We start from the raw sequence: 9,503 nt of genomic DNA on the forward strand, positions 1-9,503 counted from the left end.
GGTGATAGGCCGAAGAGAAATTCAATCTTGTTCCTAGATTTTCAAAGAGACCTTTCCAGAAATTACTGGTCATTCTAGGATCTCTATCTGACACGATGGATGTGGGTAATCCATGGTGTTTGAAAATCTGAGATATGAAGAGAGTTGCCATTTGATGTGCCTTAATAGTCTTTTTGACAGGAATAAAATGTGCTTGCTTGCTAAACCTGTCGACTATTGTCCATATTCCTGTATTCCCATGGATAGACTTGGGTAATCCAAAGATGAAATCCATGGATATACTCTCCCATGGTGAATTTGGAATAGGCAATGGCTGGAGTAATCCAGGTTGCTTCCCTCTATCATACTTGGTCTTTTGGCATACTACACATTTTGAAACATACTCTTGTATGTCCACTTTCATGGTAGGCCAATAGAAATGCGTCTCTACTCCTCGGAGAGTAGGTTGAATACCTCTATGCCCTGCATATGGGGGAGCATGGGATTCATACATAACCTTTTCACGAAGGGAATGGGTAACACATAGCCTATTGCCGTGGAGAAGATAACCATCCTGCAAGGTGAATGGTTCCTCTTTCTTCCCCAAAGCAAGGGCTGACATTATGTCTCTAAAGTCAGGGTCAGTAGCATACTCATCTATCATAGAGGATAGATCATTGTGAGTAGCTATAGACACCGCATTAACTTTTGGTCGTCGTGAAAGTGCATCGGCAACTTGATTGTGCTTACCAGCTATGTGAGCAATATGGAAATTAAATTGCGAAAGAAAATTTTCCCACCTCATTTGTTTGTCGGAAAGCTTGGTTTGCGTCATGAAATACTTGAGACTTTGGTGGTCGGTTCGTAGGATAAATGGAGTCCCCAATAGGTAGTGCTTCCATGTGTCTAGGGCATGTAGAACAGCTAAAAGCTCTTTCTCATAAATGCCCAAGACTCGTTCATCACCATTGAGCCTTCAGCTCTCATATGCTATGGCATGCCCTTTTTGAAGCAAAACCGCTTCAAGGCAATCACCACAAGCATCACATTGGACCTCAAATGGCTTTGAGAGATCCGGAAGCATGAGGACTGGTTGGGAAGTAAGCTTCTCTTTGAGTTTTTCAAAAACATTTTGCTCCTTAGCAGTGCATACAAACTTAACGTTCTTCTTGGTTAAGTCGTGTAGTGGTCCTGCTACTTGAGAGAATTTTGTTATGAAGCGTCTATAGTATGCACACATACCAATAAAGCTTCTTAGCTCATGTAGATTCCTTGGGTTAGGCCATGATTTTATTACCTCTAACTTTGATGGATCCATACGAATACCATCGTGAGAGATAATATGGCCTAGATATTGAATCTCTTGAAGGAAGAATTCACTTTTCTTTTGGTTGAGAAAAAGTTTGTTCTCCCTCAAGGCTTGAAAAATCACTTGGAGATGTTGCTTATGTTCCTCCAAAGACTTGGAGTAGATGATGATATCATCGAAGAACACACCAGTGAATTTTCGATATGGTCTAAAAATTTTCTCCATCAAACGATTGAACGTAGCTGGTGCATTAGTCAAGCCAAAAGGCACGACTAGATATTCATAAAGACCAAATGTTGTGCGAAACGCGGTCTTTAAGATATCCTCATCCACTATCCTTATTTGATGATAGCCACTCTTAAGGTCAATCCTACTGAAGTAGGTAGAGCCTTGTAGCTTATCAAACAGATCTTCTACCCGAGGTACGGGAAATCTGTTTTTGATAGTGATATGGTTTAGTGCTCGATAGTCCACACACATACGGTATGTACCATCTTTCTTTTGCACTAAAAGGACTAGAGAACAAAAGGGAGAGGAACTAGGCCTCACCATCCCTTTGTCTACCAGCTCTTGTACTTGCCTCATGATCTCCTCTTGTTGAGCTTGTGAGACTCGATAAGGAGGTTTGTTAGGCGGTGAGCTTCCTGGAAGGAGCTCAATATGATGGTCATCATCCCCTCGTTTTGGAGGTAGGTCCATAGGGATATCATCGATGAACACATCTTGAAATCCTTTTAGAAAAGTAGACAAGTCTAACTCTTCTTGATTCCTATCATTTTCATTTGATGAAACATTATTAGCTTTTAGAGACTCTTTGACATAAATCATGTACGCAGAAACTGAGCTCTTCATTGATTTATCAAAAGAAAGAGGATTTACAAGTGGAATAGTGCGACCACGCTCACTAGCATCTATATACATGTTCTTTCCCCTGTAGGTGAAGTAAATTCTCCTTTCAGGGAACTTCATGTTGGCAGCCATGCGATCAAACCATGGTGCCCCTAGGATAACATCCTGATGTTGGAGGGGAGAGATGAAGAAGTCTTCTTTGTCGACATAGCTTTGGACATGAAGCCTCAACTTCCCAATCAAGGGAGTAACGGAGGCTTGTTGTCCCTTGAAAGCTGCATCAGCGGTTACTATATCTCCCATCTCAAAAGCTTGAATGCCCAACTTGGTGGCCAACTCTATTGATATGAAGTTGAGAGTAGAGCCAGGGTCAAACAAGATGAAGGCATCATGCTCTCTTACCTTTCCCCAAGCATAGGAGAGTGATGATCCTTTGCAATGAGCATCCTCTTTTGGAGCTTCGATGGTGGAAGCCCTAGGAGTCTCATTGCGAGTATTCTTCTTGGGGCAAGAACGATAGCCATGTCCTTGCTCCCCACACTTGAAACACTTATGGTCCTTGCGAAAAGCTTCAAGCTCTTCAGGAGAGAGTTTGTTTTTACCTTTGTAAACTCCCTTCTCCTTGGACCGATTGTTGTTGTTGTTGTTGTTGGAAGTGCCTTGGGAATTATTTTGAGCATTGGATTTCCCCTTTGCATCATTTTTATCTTTGTTTTCCATGGGCTTGACATTACGTCTAGCCCCTTGATGGAAATTGATGCGTGAAGCAACCATGGTGTGGTGGATTACTTCGGTAATAGTACCGGGCCGTTGAGAATTGATATATTCGGCCATCTCTTCAGGTAATCCCGCACAGAATTGCTGTCTTTTCTCGGCAAAGTCTATCTTTTGAAAGACAGTAGCTTTGAGATGTAAATCCCAAAACTTATCTACATATTTGTTGATAGACTCATGAGAGAGGAGCTTCAAGCCGCGCCATTCGGTAAGAACTTTATCTTTAGTATCGCTTGGAAGAAATTGCTTCATGATGGAAACTCGTAGAGTTTTCCATGTCTTTGGGGCTTCTCCATTGCCACGAAGGCTAGCCCACCATTGACGAGCTGATTTTTGGAAGTGCATAGCTACATGGCGTAGCTTGGAGGACTCTGTGAAGCCCTCGTCCCCAAAGGCCGCATCAAATTGCTGGATGAAGGCCAACACTTTGTCGGTAGCACCAAAGGTGCCATCGTAGGTGAGAAAAGAGATACTCTTTCCTCCCTCCTTGAACTTCTTTAGCTTTTGTGACCTTCGCCATGCAGGAAATGATTTGCGATGCCCTCCCCTCTTGTATTCTCTAGGAGAATAGCCATAACTTTCATCGGAAGAGAAGGAAGGTGAAGAAGAAGGAGAAGAGGGTGACCTCTTCCTAGCCCTTTTCTTCCTTTGTTTCCTCTCTTGCCTTTGAGAGTGATGAGGAGAAGGACTATGGGTTGCTCTTTTCCTCTTGGGAGGAGTAGGCGATCGTCTAGACCGCCTTCTTCGTGGAGCCACATCTTCAGAAGAACTTAGACTTTCATTGCTTTCTTTCTCTTTGGATTCCTCCTCTCGAATGGGAGAGAGTCTTCTTTTGGGGGTCTCTTCAAGAGGCCTCCTAAGCTCTCTCTCCTCTTGGAGAGGAAGGGAAATTCCATAGGCACGAAGTTGTTGAGTAACTTCGGCTTGCAAGGTAGGGTTGCCCATAGCTTGTTGCAACCTAGTCACAAGATAATTCACAAACATGGGAGCATCATCATTAGCACCTTCATGTGCAAAATCAAAGCTATCAATGTTCATTCTACTCTCTTGATTATTGTCAGCCATGTTAACAAAATTTTATGTATGTACTTAGTGTATGCTTTGGCAATTCAAAACCTTAGTTGCCACTCCTCTTAGCCTTTGAAAATCGGCTCTTAAGTATCTACACCCACGGCTCAAAGTGGTTAATTATAGAGAGTAGAGGAGTAGGTCTAACATAGCAGAGTTGCCAAGGGCTAGCTCCTTTCGGACTTCTTATGGCTCAATAATGGTAAAGCCGTAGGCAAGTCTAAAAAGACTCCATTATTAAGTCCAAAGCTCCCGAGGTGTGCACCATCCCCCACATAGTGGGCTTAACAAAACCGGTATTAGATCCCAGTTCCACTTACTCTATTATAATTAACAACATCAACCATTTATAGGCTACTTAAGGACCTCTCTTCTTAAGCAAGAAAAGAGAAACCAAATGCTCTGATACCAATGTAATGGAATTTGCCTATTCAATTTGAGAATAGCGGAATTTAATGAGAGTACTTTCAAGAAATGATTTTGTGAGCATAGCGGGTAGACATAATTGAAGATAGCAACATAATCATAGCAATTAGTTAACTTGGCATAGACAATACTTTTGCAAGAGAGAGAGTTTAGAGAACATGACAACAATTGAGGACCGGATTTATGTGGAGCCGGTCCCCCCTCCAATAGGCATTTGTATTATGATTTCTCCCATAAAGAGAGACTTGTTACAATACAGTCTTTGTGTTCCTTGTGACCTAGGTGATGCCATGAAGATGGAAGGCTTCATGCACCACAAACATAACATAAACTTGAAGAAAGCTTTAACTATCCCAAGCCTCAGTCCCAAGACCTCAAACACCTTCGAAGGTGGAGAGAGCTAGCAGGGAATGAGGGTAGGGAAGAGGAAGAAGAAACATTTCGTAGGAGAAAGAATTAGTTCCTCACTTATCATACTCTTGTTGCTAGCATACATAATAGCATAGTAATGAAGAAGAAGGAGATGGCAAGCTTAAGCATTGAAGCATGGCTCTTGGTTGGATTTGCACTCCATAGCCAAGAGTGTTGGTGTAGGCTCTCAACCTCTACTTGCTTGGAGAGGGAGCTCTTGCACTTTGCATAGCACACAATGAGAGAGATCGTGAGTGTGTGTGGGTGAGTATACCCCTCAAGCAAGGCCCTAGCTAGCTTGGGTCGACCCCCCCTTGTAGCTCATGCTTGAAGCTCATTGGACCCCTCCAGGCCTAGCCAATCACAAGCAGGAGCCATTACAAGCAACATGGGTAGCCTTGGGACAAGTGTCCCCCTTTCCCCTTTGAGAGAGAGGACTTGATAAATGAAAAATCAATTAGATAATTCAAGTAATTTATCATTGGACCCCTTTGAAGCTTAGCCAATAGGCTTCAAGCAACACATGAAGGTAACATGGGTAGGGGCCTGACATGTGTCCTTGCTGCCTCTTCAAGTTGGGGCTTCCCTTGTGTGTGTGAGTGGGTGTTCTCTCTCTAGCTCCTAGGAAAAGGGCTCGCCCCCCCTCTTGTAGGAATGATTTTGACTTTAGGTGATCAAGCACCTTACTCATCAAGCATGACAAAGCACTTGAACTAGGGGGTGTTCCCACAAGCATCTCAGGCAAGCTTCTCAAGGCACCTCAAGTACCTTAATCATGCAGCAAGTCAAGCACCTCAAGCATGGAGCCAATCAAGCACCTCAAGCATCTTAACCAAGAACCTCAAGCATGACAAACACCTCAAGCACGACAAGCACCTCGAGCTTGGGCCGGGTTCCCACCTCAAGCTCAGCCCTAGCTTACTTAAGGTCAAAGGACTTTTTACATACATTTATTGGAGGTCTTCAATGAAGCTAACCCTAAGGTCTTATGCTCCATTGGTTAGCCTTGCTCTTTGATAGACCATCTCCCTTTTGGGCCCCTTTACCATTGGCCCCGTGTTGAGATAGATCTATAATTACACATTTATATCTTAACACTTGTTCCCGTTTATTCTCCCATATTAAGTGATCAATTTAATATGAGAAAATCATTTGGGTTAGTTAGATATTAGATTTTATGACACCTCATCCCAAATTACTCAGCCAACGTGTGATGCCCCTATGCTGAATACACTTCTTAGAGCCATGGTGTATGATTGTCATTGTACTCCTTTGAAATTCTTTTCCTAATGCGGCTTAGCCCTCCATTTTTGTTTGTACTCTATCTACTGTTTGGGAGTTGTACGCCCATCAATGCCTCATAGCAATTCAAATGGATGGTAGTCTAGCATTGCATTTGTCCTCTTGCAGGATGATGTGGCCCAAGCATCGGTCCTTAGCACCCCATAAGGTAACCCCCTCCAAGGGGTAACTGGGAGGTTGGCTGTGCTACAACAAACAACCTTGTGCCACGTTGAGACAACTGTGTTGGCTAGGAAAGGTAAATCTCAAGTTCCCTAGTCATTGAAAAATTTGGTTTTGAAGGAATAGGAAACTCACAATAGATGAGGCAAGAAGGTATAAACAAAACCCTTTAAGAAATCTCTTTGAAAGAGACGCGAACTCTTTCACGTACGGGCAGGACCAGTGCTCGAAAAAAACTTTGTTCTGAAAATTTGACAAACCTACCTATGAGACTAAATTTGAAGGTTTTTACACCAAATGATGCTAAATTTCTCTAAATTTTGTAGGTTTTCTAGCTCACTTTCAAATTTAAAATTTAGAGGTAAATCTCCAAATTTGCAAGTATAATTACACTAAACCTAGGTTTTTTTTAACCCTCCCCCTCTCTTTCTCTCTCCTCGCTCTCTCTCAATCTCTTTTTAAAAAAAGGTATGTGAAAGAGCTCGCGCCAATGTGGACGAGTAGAGGCAGCAAAAGGAGACCTCCGAAGAGGCGCACAACTGCTAAAGCGCACTTCTCTCTCTCCTTGTCAGCTAGATCTTTAAGGTCTATTGGGATATTTTTTTACGAAGTTAAAACTCTCTTCTTCTTCTTATTTTCCCCTTTGGAAACAACATAAAAGACATAGTAACAGTCTCGGCAACAATAACCAATAGTCAAAGAAAGAGATACGGGAAAATTGCAAAATACAAACCCTTTTAGGCTTGCAATAGTCATGATTTCAAGAGTAGAGCAAAAACTCTATCTCATTACACAAGCTCAAAGGTCCAAGGTTTCTATTTAAGTACTATCGAGTCACAACTCTTAGCTAAATCTTGCTATGCTGCTCACTTCTTGGACTTCTTGATGGCCTTAGGGGCAGCTGCTCTGCAGGGATGCTTCAGTACTCAATCCCTGTGCCAAGCGCTCTTCCCTCTCGGCACATTTTTTGCTCCTTGATAGCTTTTCCCTTTACTCTACGGGCTTCAAATTGATCAGACAGTGTCTTCTCATGAGCCTTCTTAGCTTTAGACTTGTAAATACTCTCCATGAGCACGCACTTATTTTTGAACACATTACCCTTGACCTTCATATACATACCATGGTACATATGCTTGTCAATCTTCTCCAGTACTTTCTTAGCAACCATCAAAGCACTCGCATCCACCTCAACCAGAGAACTTTAGAGGGTAGCCTGGCCTCCCTAGTACCCCGCCTCTGCCCATATCTTGAATGACGGCCTTTCCTTTTAGCCTCCAAAGCATGCTTTTCTCTTGCCCGCGAGTGTATCTTGGTCGGTTTCTGAATCACAAAGCCATCCTTGACCAACTTTTGGATATTTTTCCCTAAACTGGCCATATGAGAGATTTCATTGATCTCATTAGGATCGAGCCAGACATTGATCCCCACCTCCGCACGACAAAACCACCAAGAAACGTAGCACCCTTAGAAACTCCATGTGAGCATCCGACCAACCTGGGCCTCCTTTCTCCTTGCACCTCGCATGGAGCAGGCCTCCGAGCACAGTGCTCCGTTGCAGCTCTTGCTTATGTCACCAACAAGCTAAGTGCAATTTGATAACAAGGCCGACAGAGTGAAGGTCTAAAATGGCCTCCCTATACACGTGTGACTCAAGGCTAATAAATAGCAAAGCTACACAAAATAAATAGAAAAGGCACATCTTATATATCTATATTAAAATGAGAGGGTATATTGCCATTTGGCAACAAATCCCTGCAAGGGCTTCAACTAGCTCTTGAAAGCCACAGAGGTGGAATCGAGTGGGCAGCCAACGTGGAATCCAGTGAGCAATGCTTGGGCAGTGATCTCGTCAGGCCGCGGGCAAGAAGACCACTACCTCAACACTCACAAATGGCTTGCCACGTGGGCATTGACGTGCAACACTGGCAAGCTTTCTTGAGGTAATCTTTCATAAATTGCGGGCATGCACATCGTAGTCAGGAGTGAACCCCCGCAGATAAAGAGCTCAGATGCTTCAAATTCCTCCGACTGCCTTTGCTCCGGCCGTTTAGGATCTCCTCAAGTGAAAGCGATTGATGCTCCAACCTATGGCTTGCAAACGCTCAAGCCTAAGATGCCCAAGATGCCCAAGATGTCCAACGACACTACAAATCCGGGCCAACAATCACATTGCCATGATGGCCACTATCTGAGCCGCTCAGCTCAGTGCCATAGAAGCTATTGGCAGTTGACGATAAGTGCGTCAAGTTATCCATGGCCGCTTGCCAAGTCTACTGATTGCTAAGCGGGACCTGAGCCTGTGCATGCACTAAAAAGTGTGTGTGTGAGAGAGAGAGAGTGTGATCAACCCTATAGTTCCACCTACGCCCTTAGCCAGCTCCCTTTCTCTAACAATGTTGCGGGCTATACTGGCACTGCTACTTAGCCAGGTCGACAGTAAGAAACCAGGAGAGAGAAGTGATCAAGCCTGTAGTTTCACCTACGGCGTAGCAAGCTCCCTTTCTCTAACAACATTGTGGGCTGTACGGATGGTGCTTCTCAGCCAGGTCATCACCCTTCTCTAGTGCCCACTCTCACGAAACCCTTATGGAATGAAGGGTACGGCCTTCTTCTTCTTCTTCTTCTTCTCCTCCCTCTCTATATGTGCCATTCATGCTTAACTGCATCAAACAAGCTCACATATTATTTCCTTCTGGGCTTTCCTGTCGATCGCCTCCTCACTTCCGCATTCATAGCGATCTCCTCTCTGCACAACTCGCTCCATTCCAACGCCACCTGACCAGCATCCAGTTGGGGTGCTATTGGAGCCTACGACCAGTCTAGCGCTACTCCTCCATTGCCGCCACCAGCCTTCATCTCTTTCAGCTCAAACATTGCAATCATGGGCATTTATACACCCTTATGCCATATCTCCACCACCAGTATCTTTCCTACCGATCGAAGCGGCACTACCTTGAAAGATGAGTGTCTTGCTAAAACTGCTGCAGGTGGTGCACCCATCCATGCCGTCACCCACTCATGTTCCCTCGCCCCCTTGTAAACATAGAAAGTCATGCTAAGGTGGATGCTTAAGAAGAAAAATTCTCCTGTGGCAAGTAACTGAAGGATGATGTTATCATGCTCCAAGGTTGCAGCACCAGCTATCTTATGCCGAAAGCCCTGCGCAAGCTTCTTTTGCCTGGTTGAAGAGTTGTAGACTTGTAATTGCAAGAGAGGAAGGCCT

At 44.0% G+C, this 9,503-nt stretch overlaps 1 pseudogene; it reads right to left on the reverse strand.

The window, feature by feature from the left end:
- Nucleotides 1–7,127: 7,127 nt before the first annotated feature.
- Nucleotides 7,128–9,154, reverse strand: LOC147450309 (large ribosomal subunit protein eL19y-like; annotated as a pseudogene).
- Nucleotides 9,155–9,503: the final 349 nt, after the last annotated feature.

Source organism: Adiantum capillus-veneris, chromosome 9 (genome assembly GCF_014529385.1).
Source record: "Adiantum capillus-veneris isolate H3 chromosome 9, ASM1452938v2, whole genome shotgun sequence".
Lineage (NCBI taxonomy): Eukaryota > Viridiplantae > Streptophyta > Polypodiopsida > Polypodiales > Pteridaceae > Adiantum > Adiantum capillus-veneris.